General features: G+C 36.6%; 1 pseudogene; it reads right to left on the reverse strand.

Annotated features, from left to right (window-relative positions):
* Positions 1-22,329: 22,329 nt before the first annotated feature.
* On the reverse strand, positions 22,330-24,353 carry LOC124507553 (pre-rRNA-processing protein TSR1 homolog; annotated as a pseudogene).
* Positions 24,354-24,619: the final 266 nt, after the last annotated feature.

The following is a 24,619-nucleotide window of genomic DNA, read 5'->3' on the forward strand; positions in this document are numbered from 1 at the left end:
CTGGGTGACTCAGTTGGCTAAGCGTCCAACTTCGGCTTAGGTCATGATCTCACAGTTCGTGGGTTGGAGCCCCATGTTGAGATATGTGCTCACAGCTCAGAGCCTGGAGCCTGCTTCAAATTTGTGTGTGTGTCTCTCTCTGCCCCTCCCCATGTTCATGCTCTGTCTCTCTCTCAAAAATAAACATTAAAAAAAAAGATTTATCAATGATATTTATTTTCTTAGTGACTTCTACACATACAGTCATATCATTTACATATAAAGAAAGGTTTACTATTTTCTTATTAATGTGTGTAACATCTGTTAATTTTCTTGCATTATTCGCTGACAAAGATCTCCAGTACAATGTTGCATAAAATGATGAGATTAGTCAACTTCGATCTTTATTTTAAATAGAAAGCAGTGTTTGTCCATTGATTATGAGTTTGGCTGTATTTTTTTCATAGAAATGCTTTATCAGGTGACAAAAATCTCATTTATTTCTAGTTTTCTTAGAATTTTTATTATTAGTGAGGCCTGAGAATTTTTTGCATAAACTGAATTCTTACATAGCTTTTGATTTTTGCATCTATTAAAATGGCAAATTCCAGTGAAGGATATAATGGATATAAAACCAATATTTCTTTCTAGTATAAATGCTACTGGGAATTCTGTATTATTTTTATATTTTTTCTAATTTGATTTGGTAATGTATTTTAAGAATTATTGTATTTATGTGAAGGAATATTAGTTTATAGTTTTCTCGTGAGGATTGGTGTATATGTTTTGAGGATCACAATAACATAAAGTTGTTACTACCTTAATATTTTTTTAAATGTTTGTAAGATTTGTAATGATGTTTTTAAGCATATGAACATTTAATTTGTAATGAAAGATGGAAATACATGATTAGGTCAGAACAAAAGATGTTTTCATTCTTTACATTTACAAGGCATCGTGATAAGACATTTATAAATTCTCTGTATATACTTTGCTACACTCAATGCAGTACAAAGTACATGAAATACTGTTTCCTTTCCTCTTTAGCAGTTATTACAAAACATATATTCATTTTTATTATTTTGTGGTAAAAACACTTAACATAAGACCCACCCTCTTCGCAAATTCTAGATGTACAGTACAGTATTTTAAACTATAGGCACTATCTTGTATATTGGATCTCTAGAAAGAAATGAGGAGGAGCAGTTTTTACTATCTTTTGGTTTTAACAAGTGACTGTATGTCTTTGTGTTACTACATACAGTGAATAAAAGTTGTTAATAGAGCTATAAGCCCAATGAAGGAAGGGAGGAAGGAAGGAAGAAAGGAAGAAAGGAAGGAGGAAAGGAAAAAAGGAAGGAAAGAAAAAAGGAAGGGAGGGAGGCAGGGAGAGAGAAAAGAAAAAGGGAGAGAGAGAAAAGTTTCAGAAAAAAAAGTACTCCTTTTTATGTCAAGTCTCTTCCTGTGTTCCTTCACAGCACAATTTCTGGAAGAGTTATCTATAAATCACGATACCTATGTCTTCAACTCCCATTTGTTTCTCAACTTACTCCAGTAGAGACCCTACTCATCACTCCAATAAATTTGATCTATGGCACTAGTAACTTGCATCTGTTCAAATCTAGAGGTATGGTTTCTGTCCTTGCTGTATTTTCTTGCTCAGCAGCATTTTATACTGTTATCTACACCCTCCTTCTAGCAATAGTCCTTTTAGGGTTTCCTTGTCCTCATACTCTAGTTTTGTTTCCCTTTTCAGTGGCCACTCATTTTCTGCTTTTTTTACAATTTTTTTTCCTGCTGGACTAGTAATTACTGGAATGACCCAAGGTTTATCTCTATTTCTTTTATTCTTATGTATCCATATTTTCTCTAGCTGAGTACTTACAGATAGTGTTTATTTCCAGCCTAAGTCTTTGTCCTGGGCCTCTTGCATAAATGCCCTCTCCCACCTAATTGGAATATTTTCTTCAGTCTTTCTGCTCTATCGTTCTACTATTTTATTGTTTGTAATGGCATTTAACATTAGCATTTAATAATAAAAACAATAAACCTTGTTTATTTGTTTCTTATATTGTCTGTCTCCCCTCTTCCTGACACCCTGACCTCAGTCTTCCACTGAAAGTAAGCTCCAGAATAGCTACAACTTTAGCCATATCACTAAACTAAACTAAAATCACAACATAATCTGTAGGGTTAATGCTTAGGTAATACAAAGAACATAATAGATATTTAATAAACTGAATATACAAGTCTAGTGTTAATCAACATATACAACTGTTTGTTAAGTAAATATTTAGTACCTGTGAAGACAAGAAATTACAGGGATTGAGACTGCAAAATTTTTTCAAATATGTCCCAGTTTTCCAGAATTGGCAACTTTTCCAATTAATACCATAGCATATTTACTATCATAAGTCTTAGTGCAAGAAATGCTTTCCAGTGTCTGAACTATATCACTCAGATTGTGAATTTTGCCGACTATTCTCAATATGAATGGAGAAGTATCTATTGTAATAAATGGAAGAAGAATTTATCCTTGGAGTCAGATTCATGTAGGTGTACTTTTTGCTTAATGAGTTAGTAATCTTTGGCTTTATAAGGTTAACCTGAACTCAGAGCATCAATTCTTTTCATTTGTAAACCTACGCAAATATAATTATTGTGTACAAATACTAAAGTGAAAATATGCATGTGATTTTGTAGGAACTGAGTAGTGAGTGGACAACCGTGGCTGTGAAGGGGGGGCTTCATAGAGTAGTTTACTCTTCAGCAGGAACCTGAACTTTAAGTATATGTTTGGGAGGAATTTGAGAGAACTGGGAATTGAGAAAATGAAATGACATATCCAAACATAAAGTGGCATAAAAAATGAAAGTTGTTCCGGGGACACAGGATTATTCTCTGTAGCTAGGACACAGGTTTATACAGTTAGAGACTAGAGTGGTATAATTTGTCATTCCGAGATTTTGGATTTATTAGTGTAATAGATGAAAGAAAACACATTAAGTGCCTGGAATACTCAGTCATCATAATTTGCTCTTAGTTGGGTGTGTCACCACTTATTCAGAAGTTTTCAGCTAATTGAAGGAGCTAATAAAAGTGGGAATATTGTCTGTTCCATAATATTATCTAATTATTTCTTTAGCATTACAATGCATTAAAAGTAGCTGAACACATCACTACCCACCTTAAACTTTTACTGCCTCCAAATTTTTATTTATTTATTTTAAGAGAGAGAGAGAATGAGAGAGAGCGAGCAGGAGAGGGGCAGAGAGATGGAGAGGGTGAATCCCAAGCAGGCTCCATGTTGTCAGCATGGAGTTCCAAGCAGGTTCGATCCCATGAACCACGAGATAGTGACCTGAGCCGAAATCAAGAGTCAGATGCTTAACTGACTGAGCCACCCAGGTGCCCCTCCCCCTGCCACCAAATTCTTAAGGTCAGATGTAATCTTGTGGCTGCGTGTTGGCCAAAACAATGTTGCCAGGTTAAAAAAAAAGAACGTGTCACTTCTTCGCAGGCTCTTAAAAGCATTGGCCATGTCGCACGTTTGCCCATTTCATCCTTCTGCAGGATGAGGGTGTGGACATGAGGGCAGCTGGTGAAGCAAGTATCTTAGAATTCAAGATGGAAGCCATGTGTTTCAAGATTGCAAAATAAGAGGACAGAATTAGCCTTTGGGCCACTTCATGGAACGGAGTTCTCCTGCCAGCCCTGGGCTAAGTAGCTGAGACTGTGATATGACAGAGAAACAAAATTCCATCTTTTAAAAACAATCCTTTTAGGGGAGGATTGTTTACAGAGCATAGACCACAGCACAACTAATACAGAAGTAACAATAATGAAAAATAAAAAAGTAGCAGGCTGCTAAACTGTACTTTTCCTGTTGCTCAAGAATTGAACACCATGCCCTAAACTTGGAGATGAAATGGCTATAAATACCCGTATATGGAGGAAGCTATCTAACGATTGGAGTGAAACGCTTCCTCTAGAGTTTACCAAAAGAGAACGGAACCGGCACTACTACCACCATCTACCACTGCTCCAATGAACCTTCTGTAGGACTGTAAACTCTTGCTTGCTATTGGTGTCTGCATATAGAACTGCTCATCTACCTTTAACCTGTCTGAGCTGTGACAGGTCAGCGAACCAGTTACTCATATATAATATTCACAGAAAGCAACATTTTCACCTAAAAATATGTTTGTGACTGATTGCAGACAGCCTTGACGATTTTGATACTTACCGGATGGCAAATTTATAAAGTAAATGTAATGCATGCACTTGAAAGTTGTTTTAAAATCTGAAAATTATTTTGATTTTTATCCCTTTTCCATATTTTGAAGTAAACCACAAATTAAAGTGTCAAATGACTCAACATTACACTGATGAAGTTCAAAGATCTATGCAATGTTTTGCTTGGTAGTTTATATAGAAATGGAGATTAATTTATGCTAAAATTTTTATAAGAAGCTTGGTAAGCAAGGTCAATTTGAAGTACTACTATTTTATTTTAAGAAAACACAAGGGCTTGCATCTTTTAAATTTTAGTGTAAATTAGCAAATATGATTATTTTCTTAGATCTTGAATTCTCTTTATGGCAATGTCATTTTGAATAGAGAGATAACAAGGTGCTAAAATTTTACCCATATCAAAATAAATTGCCCTTGATTAATTTATCGGACAATTTATTGGTTGGATTTTGTTTATAGCCTCAACCTCATCATTTTCCCAAAACATTATAACAATTTGCTAAGATTTTAAATACTTTTGCAAAATAGATAGGTCACCAAAATGTGTCTACCAGGAAGAGAAAAAGTATTAGTTGTTATATATTTGGGAAAATAATTTAAAATGCTGCAGAGAATAAGTACAAGCAATTGAAAGACACACATTAAAATGTTGTAGTCATTTTTATAACACAAATGAACTATATTTTACTTTTTAATACATTCATTTATTACATTTGATGTTGGTTTTATAGTCATTTTGAGCAAAAAGAAAGACTTGAATTTTCTTATCTTAACAATATCAGTAGATAAGTATTTCTTAAAACAACAAAAATATTACTTAAAATAATGGTTGGCATACACTGGCACATTTCCATAGCTTCCTAGCTCTAGAGTAATGTAAATTACAGGGATAATAGGCTTAAAAAGAATGTAAAAAGCTTCTGAAATATATCTTTCACTGTGATATAACATATTCTGAGATTTTTTATTTTAAAATCCCAATGATTTAGGAGCAAAAAATAAATAATACTTTATATTTCCACATAAGTTCATCAAAGCCTCTGGTTTACCAAAGCATCAGTAATGGTATTTTTTAAATGGAAACAATGATGGCATGTAAAGATCAGCATTAGAATGAAATCTACCTGTAGAGATGTAAATTGAAATACTGAATAAAGAATTTGAAGTTTAAAGTCTTAGCAAAATGCCTAATGTGTGTATGTGTGTGTGTGTGTGTGTGTGTGTATATATATATATATACACACACATATATATTTGGAGAGTGAATGAGTGCTCATGCAATTGGGGAGGGGCAAAGGGAGGGGGGAGAGAATCTTACACAGGCTCCATGCTCAGTGCAGAGCCCCATGCACGGCTTAGTCTCAGGATGGTGCAATCATGACCTGAGCCAAAATCAAGTCATACACTTAACCAACTAAGCCACGAAGGTGCCCCTGTCTAGTATATCTTTGACTCTCAGTAAATGTCTGTCATAATAACAAAGAATGCAATAATAATGATCAGGTCTATACATAAACTTACTCTGATCCAAAGAATTATTAGCTATATTTGGGATGAACTACTTGACCTAGCATCCATGTTATCTGTTGGTTCAGTCAAGAAACTCATCATCTAGAGTGGAAGAGAGCCAAAGCATAAGAGACTCTTAAAAACTGAGAACAAACTAAGGGTTGATGGGGGGTGGGAGGGAGGGAAGGGTGGGTGATGGGCATTGAAGAGGGCACCTTTTGGGATGAGCACTGGGTGTTGTATGGAAACCAATTTGACAATAAACTTCATATATTGAAAAAAAAAAGAAACTCATCATCTCACTTGAAAATATTTGTAGCTGTTTCTTTTCATTACTAATTACATGCTTTGGTAACAGTCTTTAGGAGATTCTCTCAAAATTAACTTTGACGAAGACCCAAGAGAAGATGAGAAATTTTTATTTTTATTAGTTCCCATTTTCACTCAGAAATGTATATACTTTTTATGTCCCCACAGGAAGAAAACATACACTAATCTATGTGAATCTCATTCTGATACCTACAAATCAATTCTTATTTTATGACATGAATCTCATATTCCAGGTTCATAATAAACACTGAAATGAGTCAGTAACTTTACTTGAAATCTTCAGAAGGTACAATAGGCTACTGAATAATAGAAACAACTTAAATTACTGAATATTTAAATAATTACTACAGTTAACTAGTACAGGATGGACATTAATTAATTGAAATTCACTACTATATACATTTATATTATTGCTCCTCTAACTATAGGCATAAGTGCTGATGTTCCATAACCTGAAAATTTATTTGCTTAAGAACTAAATTGATAGCTGTGACTTGTTTTCATTCATCAATTCCCATTTTCATTATGTTTGAATTTCAGATAAATTTGATTCAAGATCAGTAGCCTATGGCAATTTCACTGTTATGAAGGAAGATGAGAATAGAAAGATGAGAAATTGAACTGACAATGCTGTGTAGAAACTTTTGATGTACAGTCAGTAGACCCTCAGTCAGCTAGATTTCATAAACAGCCCACCTAGGAGGTGTACAATAGAAGACAAGCAGCATTGATTTATTAATTGATTATTTAACTGCACTTTATAATGTAATGTTATAACACATGATTGCAGTGGGAGACATAGGGTCAAGGACATTCCCTGACGAAAGTAATTTTTTAACTGATATTTGAATATGAATAAAAGTCAACCAAAGTAAGAGGGTCAGGTGTTTCAGGCAGAGGTAAGAAATTGCAGAGCTAAAGGTATAGGTAACAGAAAGCTTGCCAAGTAGAAAAAACTTGAACTATGCCATTCTTTCTAGAGGGTAGGAGACAATAGGGCAGTAAGAGGCTGGAGAATTGAAATTGAACCAGATCATGCGGACCTAATAAGCTACATTTGTTACCTTTTAACTTTAATTAGAGAGCACATCCATCAAAATGTTAAAAGCTGTGACATGGGAATATTATTAAATTATTTTGACTGAGTTTAGAGAAAAGACAGTAGGTGGTCTACTCTGATGTCAGGGAGATTGGTTGAAAGGCTGTGAAAATTTTTAAAATGATAGTTTCTGACTTTGGAAAGGGAAAGAGAGATGAAGAAAAATGAATGAATTTAATGTTTATTTATTTTTGAAGGAGAGAGAGAGACAGAGCACGAGTCGGGGAGGGCAGAGAGAGAGGGAGACACAGAACTGAAGCAGACTCCAGGCTCCAACTGTCAGTACAGAGCCCAACACGGGTCTCTAACTCGTGAACTGGGAGATCATGACCTGAGCTGAAGGTGGATACTTAACCGACTGAACCACCCAGATGCCCCCCAAAATGAATAAATTTAAAGAAAAAACAGACATTAGAGCAGACAAGACATGATGATACGGCAGATATGTATGGATTAAGAGACTACAAGGGAGAGCGTGGGGAGAGTGTAGCCCAGGTTTCTTAGCTAAAACAACCACAGAGGTTGTCCTACTGATAATGAATTCCAGCCAAAAAGTGAACTGGAGTGGGGAGAGATGCTGAATTGATTTTGTTCATATTTTAAGAGGGCCTATTGTGTGCATGCTCTTCCTGGGTCCTAATTTCTGGGTTTATTATCCAGGACTGTCATTTATCGGCTGTGGATTCTGGGTGTGTTACTTAAACTGTCTGTGTCTTGTTCGTTAAGTAGGGATATTTCACGGTACAAGTCACGGGGTTACCTGATTGTTGAGGAGATAATAGAGAAAGGCATTTAGATCAGTGCCAAATAGGGGTGCCTGAATGGCTCAGTCAGTTAAGTGAATGACTTTGGCTTGGGTCATGATATCGCAGTTCATGGGTTTGAGCCCTGCATCAGGCTCTGTGATGACAGCTCAGAGCCTGGAGCCTGCTTCAGATTCTGTGTCTCCCCCGCCTCTCTCTCAAAAATAGATGAACATTAAAAAAAAAATTAAGGGGCGCCTGGGTGGCGCAGTCGGTTAAGCGTCCGACTTCAGCCAGGTCACGATCTCACGGTCCGTGAGTTCGAGCCCCGCGTCGGGCTCTGGGCTGATGGCTCAGAGCCTGGAGCCTGCTTCCAATTCTGTGTCTCCCTCTCTCTCTGCCCCTCCCCCGTTCATGCTCTGTCTCTCTCTGTCCCAAAAATAAATAAACGTTGAAAAAAAAATTTAAAAAAAAATTAAGATTAGTGCCAGGTATATAAGTACTCAATAAATATTAGGTATTGTATCATTTTTAGGTTTCCCTAAAATATGCAAGTAAAGAGTCTCAGAAGAAGAGTGGACATACATCTTAGGTGGACAGTGTTTGCCTTGGAGATACAGATTCAGGGACTATCAGAACATAGTTGTTATTTGATATTATGAAAGAGCATGGAAGAATATACAAAGTATTAATAAAGGAGTGCCTGGAGTAACACTGACAAGCATTAAAAATGGGAGAGGAGAAGAGGAATGAAAATTTGCTAGAAGATTGGAAATGAGCAATTAGAGATTTAGGAAAAAATATGGAATAGTAAAATAAAATGAAGAGATCTATTAAGAAAGATATGTTCCAAAGGTAGAAAGCTAGATTTAGTGAATAAATATGGTTTGGAAGAAAAAGGTGTCAAAGTAGACTTTAAGATATTACATAACCTAGTAAGTAAATGGTGGTGCTAATTTCTAAGGTTTAACAGGAGATGAGGTTTGAGGTGGTGCCTCAACAAAAGCTCTTAGTGAGTGGAGATACAGGAGAAAAGAGTTGTGAGGTCTGAATCACTTCAACATTTAAAAGTAAAGACAAAAATGCCATTAATATTTTATGTTGATTTTCTATCCTGCAACCTACTGGATTTGTTAGTTCTGGCAGATTTGTTATTGTTATTGTTGAAGTTTTAGGTTTTCCTGCATATATGATCATATCATGTGCGAACAGATAATTTTCCTTTTTTTTTCAGTGTGGATTCTTTTTATTTTTATTTCTTGTCTAATTGCTCTGGCTAGAACTTTTAGCACTATATTGTATAGAGGTGGTAAGAGTGAGCATCCTTGCCCTGTAGTAGATCCTTGAGAAAAAAAGTTTTCAGTGTTTCTTCATTGACTATAATATTAGCTATAGGTTTTACATGTATGGAGTTTATTGCATTTAGTTAAGTTCTTCCCATACATATGTTGTTGAGAGTTTTTATAATGAATGGATGTTGAATTTTGTCAAATGCTTTTTCTGCCTCTATTGAAATCATTATGTAGGTTTTATCTTTCATTTCTGTTAATGTGGTGTATCACACTGATTTGCATGCCCAAATCAATGACATTTCTATGCAGTAACAGAACTATTTGAAAAGGTTACTAAGAAAATCCCATTTATGACAGCATAAAAAGAATAAAATACTTATGAAAAACCTGAAACAAAGAGATGATAGATTTGCATATTGAAAATTATAAACTACTGAAGAAGAAAATTAAAGAAGATCAATGGAAAGACATTCTCTGTTCATGGACTGGAAGAGTTAGTATCATTAAAATGCCCACACTACCCATACAATATGACCTAGGTAAAACAACCATGGAGATTGTCCTACTGATAATGAATGCTAGCCAAAAAGCGGACTGCAATCTGAATCAAAATTCCAATGGCATGCTCTACACAAATAGAAAAAAAATTCCTAAAATTTGAATAAAACCACAAAAGACCCTGAAGAGCCAAAGCAATACTGAGAAAGAAGAACAAAGCTCAAGGCATCATGCTTTCTGATTTCAAACTATGCTGAAAAGCAATAGTAAGGTGAGAGCTGAAGCTGTGGCTGGGCTCAGAGGTGATGTGGGGATGGCTTCAGATTACAGCCAGAGAAGAAAGGAGGAAGAAATCCTCCTTCACAGAGGCTTCTGTGTCCCAGGCCCTGTGTGGGTGCTTTACAGGGATGATACCATGCTTTCCTCATCACAGTCCTGGAAGCAGGTGTGAGTATTCCCATCTTACAGAACAGGAACATGGGCTCAGAGATGTCAGGTAACCTGCATGAGGCCACACAGCTAGGAAATGGCAGATTGGGGATTTGAACCAGAGCTGGGGCAGTGACAAAGACATAGGAGAAAAACATATATATGTTATATATACACAAAAGACTATTATTCAGAGTTTTTAAATTGCCATTCTTGACAATATTGATGAATCTAGAGGACATTATGCTATGTGAAATTAAGCAAAGAAAGACAAATAATGAATAATCTCAGGTATACGTGGAATCTAAAGCAGTCAAACTCATAGAAGCAAAGAGTAGAATAGCGGTTGCCAGGGGCTGCAAGCGGGGGGATAATAGAGTGGTGTTGTTAAACAGTACAAAGTTGTAGTTATACAAGATGAATCAGTTCTAGGGATCTAATGCACAGCATGGCACTATAGTTAACAATATTATATATATATATATATATATATATATGTATGTGTGTGTATATATATATATTTTTTTTTTAAGAGAGAGAAAGAGCACACAAACGGGTGATAGGGGCAGAGGGAAAGAGAAAGAATTCCAAGCAGGCTCCATGCTCAGTGCAGAGCCCAAAGCAGGACTCAATCCCACAACCCTGGGATCATGACCTGAGCCGAAATCAAGAGTCAGATGCTCAACCGACTGAGCCACCCAGGGGCCCCAACAATATTATATTATATTTGCTACCAGGATAGATTTTAAGTGTTCTCCCTATAAAAAAAATAAAATAAAATACAATGGTAATGATGTGAAGTGATGGATATGTTAATTAGCTTGATTGTGATGATTATTCCACAATGCATATCCATATCAAAACTTGAAGTCATACACTTTAAACATATATATTTTGTAAAATATACCTCAATAAAGTTTTTTTAAAAAATAGAGAATGGGAAATATAGTCAATGGTATTGTAATAGTATTTTATGGTGACAAGTAGTAGCTACACTTATAAAAAAAAATAGAGAAAAGAAGTAGGATACAACCAAGGAAAATACAAATGAATGAAAGTGAGGAATCAGGAAAACTCAGAGAACATGACATCACAGAGACTAACTAAAGGAGGAAGAGTTAAATAGTGTGAAATGTTTGATGAAGATAGAGACATTGGCAGAGGCCACCATCATCAAAAGAAACCAGGCTGGACAAGAGCCACACTAGGGTGGCTTCATCTCATGTTTACAGTTATCAGAGAGCCTTGAGCTTTCTTTGTATCTTTTCCTTCTTCAACCCAGGATAACTTAGTTGGGAGAAGAGTAATGTGGAAGATGGATTCAAAATAAGCCACATCCGTTTTTGAAGCCCCAACTTTAACCACACCCACATATACCCTCCCGCACAACACATGTGCCCTTCTTTAAGCAGCTTGAGCTTTTCCTGAAGAGAGGGAAAAGATCAAGCTCTAAAAGAAGTTTGAAATTTTGAAAATAAACTAGAATTTGTATCAATACAAAATAAGATTGTTCTAATAGCTTAAAGTTATAGGAATAGCATGGAATCAAACCAAAATGTAATTTAAAAATTTGCTATCCACTGTGAAGGGAAAGTTCAACAGTGAATAGATGAAAGCAGTGTTTGGGATCAAATAAAACCAATTTCAAAAAAAAAGTTTTCTTGACTTCATAGAGTTTATTGTTTACCACTTAAAATATACTTTAATTTTTATTTTCCTCCATGTGATAAAAGTATTTTGCTGTCTCATTTAATATCTTTCATCTTTAGAGATAACATTTTTTTAATTTGGTAGATTAATCCAAAGGAAATTAAAGAAAGAAAAAAACAGAATTCATACAACTGTAATCTATTTTGTTTTACTTATTAATTGGAGAACATCCTAAAATACATCACTTAGTCTTGACATACTTGAAACTTAAAGCTGATCTTTTTGGTAATTCAGCTTACAAGTTCTAATAAATATGAACTATCTAGTAAGACTAGCTATAAAGAGATGTGTGCATGTGTGTAAGTGGGCGTGTGTGTATGTGTGTGATCCAAAATGACAAAGTCCTATTGGTTAAAACCAAACCAAAACAAGAAGTAAAAACAAAGGCCAGAAAGCCTAACACATTTTTCTGAAACAACCATGTTAATTCTTGACAGAAAGCATCAAATATGAATATAATTCATGGCAAATTGTCTAGGCCACATACACTTTTGTTTTAAGCAGGTTTATCTCAAATCTCACTTTCCTCATTTATAAGATGATATTACATTATATCATAATTTGGGTGTTTATACATTAAAGGAAACCCAATTACAAAGCATAAAATACATCAGGTGTCCTGGCTGTAAATGAGTAATAAGTATTGTATAGTATGGGTTTAAATGCACCTAAAACCGAAACAACAGTGGCAATGATAAAATAGATTTAGGCACTTTTTAAAAGCACTTTCATTGTTTACTCTTCAACACTTAGATGTTTCACTTCTTCTTAGACGAAACAAGATAAGCTAAGAGTCATGACCTGACCTAGTCAGGTCATCAAAATTGATTTAAAAAGTATTTCCCATCTAAGACCTACTAATTTGTAGTTTTCAGATAAAATTTCTCATTTAAAGTAAGAAAATTGGTATCATTCCCAGGCTTTAATTTCTAACTTCTTGTCTACTGCTCCAAGTTTTATCACTTTTTTTGAACTTTTCAGAAGTGAAAAGATGAATGTTTTGTGTTTCTGCTCTTCTGAGAAAAATTATCGATGAAGATGTTTGTCTTATGCATCGTTACTTTTGAGTAGCAGGTCCTCCAATTTTCAGCTAAATTGATTTTTGTCTATCTCCTGGTGTAACACAATATTGTCAATCATGCAGTTTCCTCAATTACACATGCTGTGCCTCTCTGTCCCACTGTTTATCACTTCACTTGTACACACTTAAAACATAATTATTAATCAAAACACAATTATTTTGCTTTTCATAACAAACAGTAAAGGAGGCTAGGTGGCTGTGATTTCTCCCAACTACAATGGGAGAAAATGTGTATGTACTATAATTGAAATAACTTAGTGACCACAGCTTCTTCCCTTATAAAATAAAAGATATTACTAATTTAGAGACTGCAAATTTGTTAAATGTTTCCCATTTCTGCATGTTTATGATGAAGGGCAGTTACAATGGATGAGAATAAACCCATGAAGATAAATTATTGAACACCTTATTTTGTATACGTTATATTCTATATACATTATATTCTATATACTATATAATTAATTAATGCATTCTATTTCTACTCTATAGCCATTACATTGGGAGATTATGACATTAAAGTAGGATGATTATATATATATATATATATATATAAAATTATATAATCTAATATTAGATATATAAATGTATTTTTTATTTTTTTCCACAAGTAGCTGAACTGGTCTTCTAAATATCCTATAAAATTCATTGTAGCATATTTTCTTATTCATCATGAATCCACTGTTATTAATCCATTTGTTATAGTAAGAAAAAGGTTAGTGCAATTCACAATCTGAAAATCCACAATCTGTCCATTTCCAATCTACCACTCCCAAACTCCTATTAATTTCCAATAAATAAGAACAATATCCATCCTGTTTAATAAGACAGAATCCCTTTTATTCCCAGCTCTCAAAAAAAGATCTATATCCAAATTTATTTGATCTTACTGCATGAATATTCCTTGAACCTGTTCATTCTTCTCCAGCTCTACAATCAAGTCCTAGTTTCTCTGTCTGCATACTCCCAATTGATCTTTTATCTGTTCCTGTCTTTTCCCAAACTCTTTCTTACCCCGCAGTGAAAGCTGTCTTTTAAAATTTATTTAAAAGATTGAGAGACAGAGTGAGCACGCTCAAGCAGGGAAAGGCAGAGAAGGGCGGCGGGGCGGGGCGGGGGGGGGGGGCAGAATCCCAAGCAAGCAAGCTCCACACTGTTGGTGCAGGGCCCCATGTGGGGCTCAAATTCACAAACTGTGAGATCATGACCTGAGCTGAAGTTGGATGCTTAACCCACTGAGACACCCAGTTGCTCCGAAAGCTGTCTTTTAAAAATGCAGATTTAATCATGCCATTCTCAATACTCTTAGTCTATAAAGACTTATAACTCTGCTGGCCTCCCTGGCCCTGCATTATTGGGTTTCTTACTCTCTGGGTTCTGCTACCACTGGTTCTCTTTCAGTTCCTTCAACTTTCATAGTTTTTCACTATTATAATGCATTTGCCCTCTTCTTAGAAAATTCCTCAAGCTTCACTCACTCTTCCTGTCCCTTCCCAAACACACTACAAAATCATCTTCTTCTGTCTCTCTCCTTTTGTTATTTCACCACACGCATGACACAATTGCCTTTAGTAACCACTTACCACACAGGGTAAAGATATATGAAATCTTTGATTAATGTCTTCTGCATCATCTCTACTGAATCGTAAGCTTCAGTAGGACACAGAACATGTCTATACTGCAATCAAATGGGAAGTTTTGTGACATATGAAAATATTGTCAGAAACCTTGGTCATAGGGAAGTGTAATCAAAACCCAATGAAAAGGGAATTTATCTTATTTTTTTCTTCAATTTGTAATCAGATTATTCTATGGTTTTAAATGCATCTGATTATATTGTTTCCAACACTACTTCCTTGAATTAAAAATTTCCTCCGGTCTTCTTGCAAAGAATTCCCATAAATTTATTGAAAGAGAATGTTTATTCCCTTGGGAGTATAAAACATGAATCATTCTATCACTTAAAATTATTTATACAGGGTTATTCAGCTACATTTCCAAACAGTGGCATTATTTTCATTATAAGAATGAACAACTATTATTACCTCAACAAAATTGTCTTAGAAATGAGAACATTAGATTTACTGAAGTTTCAACTGAAGTTTATCCTGCTTTCCCCTTTGTATTAGAAGAAAATATTCAAACAAAATATATATAGCTGTTGGTTTGGTATGTAGATTTCTTTATTAACATCAGTGTAAAAACTGTGAATTCATTAGCTTGACTTTTTTTTATGAAAAGACTGATAGCATATATTAAAAATTTTTTTAATGTTAATACTTATTGCGATCAATCTACACACTTGGAAAACACACATGTCAAAAGAAGAGAAATATACAGGTCACCCATGAGCCCATAATCTGGAAATACTTACTTTTTTTTCACCCCACGTGGGGATTGAAAACATGACCCCGGATCAATAGTTGCATGCTCCACTGACTGAGCCAGCCAGACACACCTGGAAATATTTACTCTTAAAATTTAGGTTAACTTCTTCCCAGATTTAAAAAAAAAAATCTTTTCGACACTTATTATTTTGTGATATAATCACAATGGTACACATGTAAGACTACTTCTAACACTTAAAATTATAAACTGAGTTACAAAATAAATATTTTCTCATGTAATTTTATATATTCTAAACCTGTGTACTATAATATTGCACCGCCCTAATATGTAGTTAGGAAGAGATACTATGAATATGCTGCATTTGTAATATATTTCATCTGCAAATGAATATTTAAAAATTTATAAAGTTTTACTGTTTTATTTTTATTTTTTTAATATACTTTATTGTCAAATTGGTTTCCATACAACACCCAGTGTTCATCCCAACAAGTGCCCTCCTCAATGCCCATCACCCATTTTCCCCTCTCCCCCACCCCCTATCAATGCTCAGTTTGTTCTCTGTATTTAAGTCTCTTATGGTTTGCCTCCCTCCCTAAGTTTTACTGTTTTAGATACTGATATGGTGAATATATCTGGATATGCATTTTGAACACATATCTGATTATTTTCAGATATTTCAAAATGTGTCCATTAATTTTAGCTATTATAGTTAATTTAATTAATATGTTGAATCTCCTGGAAAATCATGAAATGTTATTATAATCATAATTTGGTCATAGTATTGTCAAGGTAAGCTTTTAAGGTGGAGATTACTGTTTGAACAAAAGCTATATTTCTCTTTCATACTTGTTAAATTTTTAATATTAATTCCAATATAGTGCACATACAGTGTTATATTAGTTTCAGATGTACAACATAGTGATTCAATAATTCTAAACATTACCTAGTGCTCATCATGATATGTGTACTCTTTAATCCCCATCACCTATTTCACTCATTCTCCTCACTGACCTCTCCTCTGATAACCATCAGTTTATTATCTATAGTTAAGTGTCTGCTTCTTGGTTTGTCTCTCTCTTTCTTTTCCTTTTTTGTTTTGTTTCTTAAATTCCATATATGAGTGAAATCATATGGCATTTGTCTTTTTCTGACTCATTTCACTTAGCATTATACTCTCCAGTTCCATCCATGTCATTGCAAATGGCAAGATTTAATTCTTTTTATGGCTGATTCCATTGTGTGTGTATTATATAATATTTTTTAAAGTTTATTTATTTGTTTTGAGAGAGATAGAGAACAAGAGAGAGAATAGGGGAGGGGCATAGAGAGCAGGGAGAGAGAATCCCAAGCAGACTCCATGCTGTCAGCACAGAGCTCAACGTGGGGACTGAACTCAGGAAGTGTGAGATCATGACCTGAGCCAAAATCCAAAGCTGGACGCTTAACCAACTGAGCCACCCAGGTGCCTCAATATATATGACATCTTCTTTCTCTCTTCATTTGTTGATGGACACCCGGGCAGCTTCCATAATTTGGCTATTATAAATAATGCTGTAATAGACATAGAGGTGCATGTATCACTTTGAATTAGTGTTTTGTATTTTGGAGGTAAATACACAGTAGTGTAATTATTGTATCATAGGGTAATTCCATTTTTAACTTTCTGAGGAACCTCCATACTGCTTTCCACAGTGGCTGCACCAGTTTGCATTCCAACCAACAATGTATGAGCGTTCCTTTTTCTCCACATGTTCATCAACACTTGTTGTTTCTGGTGTTTTTAATTTTAGTCATTCTGACAGGTATGAGGTAATTGTATTTGGATTTACATTTCCCTGATGATGAGTGATGTTGAGCATCTTTCCATGTATTTGTTGGCCATCTGTATGTCTTCTATAAGCTATATTTTAATTTAGCCTATTTATTTATTGTTTTTAAAATCCAATCTTTTTTCTTTCCTATGATATATTATTTTAAGGTCAATTGATCTTAATAGATGCAAAATAAAGTCCTTAAAGATAAACTGTAACATCAAAAGAAATCATTATATCACTTTTGATAATACATAATTTGGCAAAAATGAATCAATGGCTATAATGAACAAGCAAAATTTAAACTAATCAGTTCTATTTCTAGTTTCTTATATATTAACTATAGTTTGTGATTCAGGAACTTACAAATATGTAATTTTTATTTTATCTGCCTTCTGAATGCACTTGGATCGTACACTAATCCACCATTACTCCTATATCAATGTGATACACTGAGAAATGTTTCAAGTAGGTTTTGGTATACATAATTAATGGTAACCAATTTTATGTGTCAAATTGAAGGGATGCCCAGATATTTGGCCAAAAATTATTCTTTTTTTTTCTTTACAATATTTGGAAGATAAAATTGATGTCATTTTATTTTATTTTTTTTGTAATGTTTATTTATTTTTTGAGAGAGAGAGAGAGAAACAGAGTGTGAGCGAGGGATGGACAGAGAAACAGAGGGAAACACAGAATCCGAGGGGGGCTCCAGGCTCCAAGCTGTCAGCACAGAGCCCAACATGGGGCTTGAACCCACAGACTGTGAGATAATGACCTAAGCTGAAGTCTGACACTTAACTGACTGAGCCACTCAGGTGCCCCTGAACATTATTCTTAATGTGTCTCTGAGAGTGTTTTTGGAAGAGATTAACATTTAGATTGGTAGACTGAGTAAAGTAAATTGTTCCTCTTAATGCGGTAGGCCTCACCAAATCGGTTCAAGGCTTGAATAGAACGAAAAGTTGACCTTTCCCTGAGTAAGAGATCATTCTTTCTGCTTGACTGCCTTTGAACTGAAACATTGCCTTTTTCTTCTCCCTGCTTTTGGACTCAAATTGCAACATCAGTTCTTGTATCTGGAACCTGACAGCATTCGGATTAGAACTAAATCATCAGCATTCCTAGGTCTCCAGGTTGCTGACCCATCCTGCAGATCTGGGGATGTGCTCACCCTCATAATCATGTGAACCAATTATTCTTCTCTGGAGAACCTTGACATATAAATATAAGAACTACCCTAAAGAATCAACACAAAGCTTTAAGAAATGTTTGTTTAGATATACAGACAGGTTTTGTTAAACTTAAAAGCAGTATACAAATCACTGAAATTTAATGACTTAAACTATATCCATACGCTAAGAAAAATAAGGTGTAACAAGGAGAGTGTAACAGTGTGGGGCTTACTCATCTTACAGAGAGTAAGCCTTAGAAATGTTCACTTCTCAGAAAAATTAAATGCACACGATCAGAAATTCATATGTGTGTTCACAGATTGTTCTTATGATTTTTCACAATACATGTCAAAATTTTTTTATTGATTACCATATTAGTTTCTGTTGAGTAGTAAATGATTACACATGCACAAAATCAGATATACTCATTTCTTATTCATGGGTTTCTCTGTCTGGGCAGTTCAACCACATGTCTGTTCCATGTGTGGCTACCAGAAGCATGTTCTTTTAGAGGGACATAGAAGAAGCCCCAAAGATAATACATATTGGTGTCTTCTCTTAGCTTACAGGATGAGGCCTAAAACTAAAATCACATGCTGCCTTAACATCTGATAATATGGAGAGAGCCTCAAATGTAAACATAAATTTCCCACTCCATCTACAACCACAGATAAGGTCATGTAGCCTAACAAACTTCCTTTACTCAGAGACCAGGTACAGTGTCTGCTTATCTCTTTGTAGTGGGTTTCAGTTCCCTGTTCACAGAATTATGCAAATAAGCTAATCACATCCTCCTAAGGAGCGAGGGACACTCCTCTCTCTTGATACTATGCAGCCCACTTCCCACAGCCTGGCTGTTCACTCCATTCCCATGTGCAACTACCACATGGCCCTGCATGGCGTGGAGTGTCTTCCATCAGACTGTGAATATATGTGACTGATACACTGCTGTCAATCCTATCTGTCCAGGCTCAAGTGTCATGTGTTTCGTCATCTCTATAACCCTAGGGCAGGAATCTGTCTCTTACTAATGGAGTAATATGAGGAGATTAAAATATAACATCATATATAGGCTTATAAAAGCATGGAGTTAAGTGTTCCATATTATATATTTGGGTATTTTTCCAGATAGAGAAACACATCTATGGTTTTACGATATCAGTCATTGCACTTAAAAAATAACGTTATACCTCAACATTGCTTCTTACCATACTTCCTCTCTAAATTCTCCCTCCTGCTCTAGTTCTCTTCTCAAGGTAATGAGTACATACTTTTTCTTATGATACATCCTTCAAAGTTAATGGTATTCTTAATGTATACTGCAAAAATGGCTTCAAGTAAATTTATCTAAAAATTAGGTTTTTTAATTTTTTTTTTCAACGTTTATTTTATTTTTGGGACAGAGAGAGACAGAGCATGAACGGGGGAGGGGCAGAGAGAGAGGGTGACACAGAATCAGAAACAGGCTCCAGGCTCTGAGCCATCAGCCCAGAGCCCGACGCGGGGCTCGAACTCACGGACCGCGAGATCGTGACCTGGCTGAAGTCGGACGCTTAACCGACTGCGCCACCCAGGCGCCCCAAAAATTAGGTTTTTTACTAACTTATCCATGGTTTTGGAAAGAGTGCAAGTCAGTTGCCATCTGGAAAACAATCTGTTTTACTATGTTATTTTTGTCATTAATAATGCTCAAAAATTATTTATGTTGCAAACTAGACAGTGAGGAACCATTTGAGGCTCTGCTGTATTTATTATGTGTTTTTAGCCAGTAATTTAAATAGTGATTATTGTGTTATAATGCATCTAGACCTGTTATAAAGAGTAGCGTACAGGAGCACCTGGGTGGCTCAGTCAGTTAAGCATCTGACTTTGGCTAAGGTCATGATCTCATGGTTTGTGAGTTTGAGCCCTGTGTCAGGCTCTGTGCTGACAGGTCAGAGCCTGGAGCTCACTTTGAGTTCTATGTCCCCCTATCTTTTTGCCCCTCCCCCACCCCCACTCATACTCTCTCTCTCTCTCTCTCTCTCTCTCTCTCTCAAAAGTAAACACTAAAAATAGTAGCATACATATGAGTTATCGTTTTTTAACAATATTTCAAGGGTTATTTTGTCTATTATTAACATTTATAAACAAGTGAAGAGACAACTGGTCTTTTTGTTATGTTTTTACAGACTTTGCTATTGAAAAGCTGATATTGTATAAACCCGTTCAAAATTTATTCTATACGTAAATCTTGCACATGGCAAAATTTACACATCTATACCTTTACTGACATCCAGACTTCTGTATGACCACCATGTAGATGTCTATTAGTGATACCATTTTGGTCCAAAGCACCATTATCTCTTTCTTGCATTCTTTTAGTAACCTCCTAACTGATCTCTCTGTATCTCCTAAATGCTCTCTAGAGACTATTCTCCATCTCCTATATTCCTTTCCTTTTGAAATGCAAATCACATTATGGCACTCCTCTGCTCAAAATTCTCCACTAGCTTCCTATCTCAGAGGGAAAGCCAAAGTGCTTAAATATATGGTTTTCAATATATATGACTTCATTTGAGTAATCTAGGCTACTTTTTAAATTGTCTGTCCCTGGACCTTAGCCCAGATCAACTGAATAGGAATTTCTGAAGCAAGAGTATTTTTTAAAAAATCCTCCAGTGCTCTTGAGAACCACTGACAATTGTGATCTAGCTCCTACTTTTTTCTGACTATTCTACCACATTCTTTCTTGCTCACTCCACTCCAGCCATCATGGCCTCCTGGCTAGTTCTCAAACTATAATTGTTATAAGACATGCACACACACACACACACACACATGCACATGCATGCACACACACATGCACGCGTGTGCGCGCGCACACACACACACACACGTACACACACAATTTCCTGCCCTGAGATTCATATTTCAAATGGTTCTAATCTGGCCTTCTTCTGGCTGTACCGTTTCCTCTAAGTGGGAATCTGTGGAGACAAAGAATGTGCCAACACACTTACCATTTTAGATCACTTTTGGATTCCTGGAATCTCACAATTATCTACCAAAAAGGACCTAACCCCAGTGCCTCTTCACAGTCCTCTTCTCTGGACCATCCTCACAAAGGTAGTCCATGCCACAGGTGCAATCACTCAGAACAACTCTCTTGGTGACCATTCTGTCTGGATCCACTGACAATAATGGATTACCTGAGACAATAAGGCTGTGCATGTCATTGCTATTCTGTTCGAACAGCGGCACAGATGCAGGAAGAAAAGTGATTGGGCCATATATTGTCACCACCAAGGGCATGTCAGTAGTCAGGAATCTCTGAAATTTATGTTTATCTGCTGCAGCATGCTGAGAGAATAAAGGTGGGCGGGTATCCCAGGTGTATTAAGACAAATCTCTCAACAGCAGAAGCAGAGTTAGGATGGAAAAAAAAAAAATCCTTGCCCTTCAATGGCAGGCACATACATATGACAAGAAGCAAATTCAGACTGAGCATATAACCCCATCTGCCCTTTAATTGTAAAGGCCAACCAGTGAGGCTCTTTCCCCTTCTTCCAGTTCACCAGTTCTTCCTCCCTTCCATTCCAACAGTATGCAGCCCAGCCTACTGGCAGTATGAGAGAGGATGGATCTGCTTGTCGAACTGTGGCGGCTGCTGTCCCGCCCCAGCATTTTCAGTCTCCAGAAGGAAAAAAAACCACATTTGTATTGTCCTCAGGGCGGTGAAAATGTAGACCTAACCTCCCTAACCTGGGTGAAGCAGGATGAAAAACCAGCTCCTTGTCAATCTGTTTCTGTTTAGTGTACACAGATCAGAGGGGATTCGGTGTCTGTAAACACCTGGAAATTTTGTTTCCTGGTTACTTCAGTTTTTTATCTTCTCTCCTTAAACAGTTTTCAAAAATCCTAATGGAAAGTAGATGTTTTAGTAACATTTAATAGGTTATTTTTTAACTTAAGTGGCAATAGAAAAACATCCATAGTTCCCTGAGGCACATGTCAAGGCCAAGAAAGGCCTTTTGAAAAAAAAAAATGCAGCAAACCTCTAGGATAAAGTAGAAAACACAATTTTTGCCCAGTCAAAACCTATAGGCTCCCATCCCTAAAGTGCTGACTAGTAGCCATGGTCCATTATTCCATGTCCACTCAGGCACTGCTGACCAAATCCCACTTTTCACCCATGGTACTGGTTCTGGTATATACGGATCAGAAGTCCATTTGGAGAAAATTAATTCATCTTATAGAGGTTCGTCAGTACTGTGTCCTGAGATTTTTAGCTCCCCATCAAAACTGCACTCATGTGGCCATAAGTACCTAAAAGCTCCTTGATATGTCCCCTGTGGCCCCACTTTGTTCTCTGTTCCACTGGTTTGAACCACAACACGTCCTCTCTGTTGAAGTGCATGCAACGCAGTGCCATCAGCTTAGTAAAAATTTTGAAAGGATGACCCCTCAAAACAGCTCTCTTGACAACCATTCTCTCTAGATCCACTGACAATAGATGGCCTGTGGCAATGAGACTGTGCATCCTGTTGTCATTCTGTTTGAAAAGCAGCACAAATGCAGAAGGAAAAGTGATTGGGCCACACAGTGTCACCACCAAAGCCACATCAGCAGTTAGGAATCTCTGAAATTTATGTTTATCCCTGCAGTGTGCAGAGAATAAAGGTGAGGCTCGGAAGTGCCTGAACCCACCTGGAAGATCAGCTCCTCTTTAGCTTTCACGGGCTCAGTGTTGCCAGGGTGTCGACTCAGCGCCAGATTCACTACTGACATCTCTGGTCATCAGCTAGTAGAGAAAGTGCAATCAAGAATGTTCCTTGCTTGAAGTACTGAACCACTGAGACGGACTTCAGACATGAAGCATGACATATCAGCCAACCTCAGCTCCTTCAATCTCTTTTTCCCTCAATTTCTTTAAAATGCACTTCCTAGTATTAGTAAAGATCTGAAACTGAAAGTTCCAAGCATAATCTTGAAGAAGGCTTTCCTCAGGATCCCATGAAGATGTCCAAAAGTTCTTGAGGCCTCTGTATTTCTGAAATTGAATTCTCGCAGCTATGTCATGGGAGGGGGGGGTGGGTATCTACTTCATCTGGAGACATCTCTTCCAGTCTTTCTTGTTTATATTTCTCCAACATTTTCTTCCTCAGCCTCTTCCTCCACTTTCTTGTCATAGACTACTCCGGTAGTCATAGTTTCATATCCTTCCCTCTGTTCCTCTTTACTATTTTCCTCCTGAGATTCCTCTTCAATAAAATCCTCATGTCCCATGTCATCATATTCATCTTCCCCACCACTTTCCACCATCCTCATCCAAAATCTATTCTACACGCTAATTTGATATCCCTTTGGGAACCTTCTTTACCACCTTGGGACTTTCCTTCAAGAAATAGTTTGCCTCTTTCAGCTCCTCCTTAGTGGGACAGGTTAGCTTCCATTGGATCTGGGATGACCTCTGTTTACAAAGATTCGTGTCTATCAGGGTCTGCCTTCATTAGGATCTTAAGGTCTTCCTCCATACCAGCTACAGCATCAACAGTGGGTGTATATAGGTGGGAAGGCCCTGAACAAAGAGGCAGAAAAGGTAGTAATACCCAGTGCTGTTCCAGCCTTCTAGTAAACCAAGAAGGAAGAGGATGGAATCTGCCACTTGAGCCATGTCTAACACAGTGTGCAGATCCCTGGCCTTGCAGCTGTGAAAACCCCTGATGCTTCAATGCAGGGCATAACAGCATAAAACTATTGGTGCTACTTCACTCATTTCAGTGTAGTGTTCCAGTGTCCTTATCCTGAAGCCGTGAAAGTCCTCTGGCAGGGAAATCCTGTTGTGCAGGGACACCACCAGTACCTGATGAGGAAGGTCATCCTTGCCACCCAACTGTCTCTTCTCTGCCAGAAAGACCTCTTTCTTCTGCTTTCAGAGCTGACTGGCATGATGCCTCTGGTCTATTCTACTGAGCTCTTTTCTTACCTTCTTGCTTAGGATTTTCGGTGCTAGACAGCCCTTGCTATCCCTCTGCACGGATCCTGGAACTCAATGCTGCTTGCTTTTCTGAGTTTTATTATGCTGCTTGACTGGACCAGAAGGATGGGCTTCCATGTTGCTACTCATGTGTACCCAGTCAGCCTGTGTCAGTGTGTTTTAATCAGAGACACAAAAGCCAGTAAGAAACATTATGCAATTATGGGTACTGATAAAACCTACATAAGTCTGTAGCTCATGCATCTGCTGCTGTTTCTAATGCCTCACAGTGTCCAGTTTGGGAAGAAAGTGGAGGTGACATGAAGTGAAGGGAAGAGTAATGGCAAATTGGAATATGCAAAAGTGATCTGGAACCTATGAGGTAAAACTACCAATGTTGATGA

This window comes from Lynx rufus, unplaced genomic scaffold, assembly GCF_022079265.1.
Source record: "Lynx rufus isolate CCGP_SWC_20201006 ecotype Redwood Valley unplaced genomic scaffold, mLynRuf1.p SCAF_12, whole genome shotgun sequence".
NCBI lineage: Eukaryota > Metazoa > Chordata > Mammalia > Carnivora > Felidae > Lynx > Lynx rufus.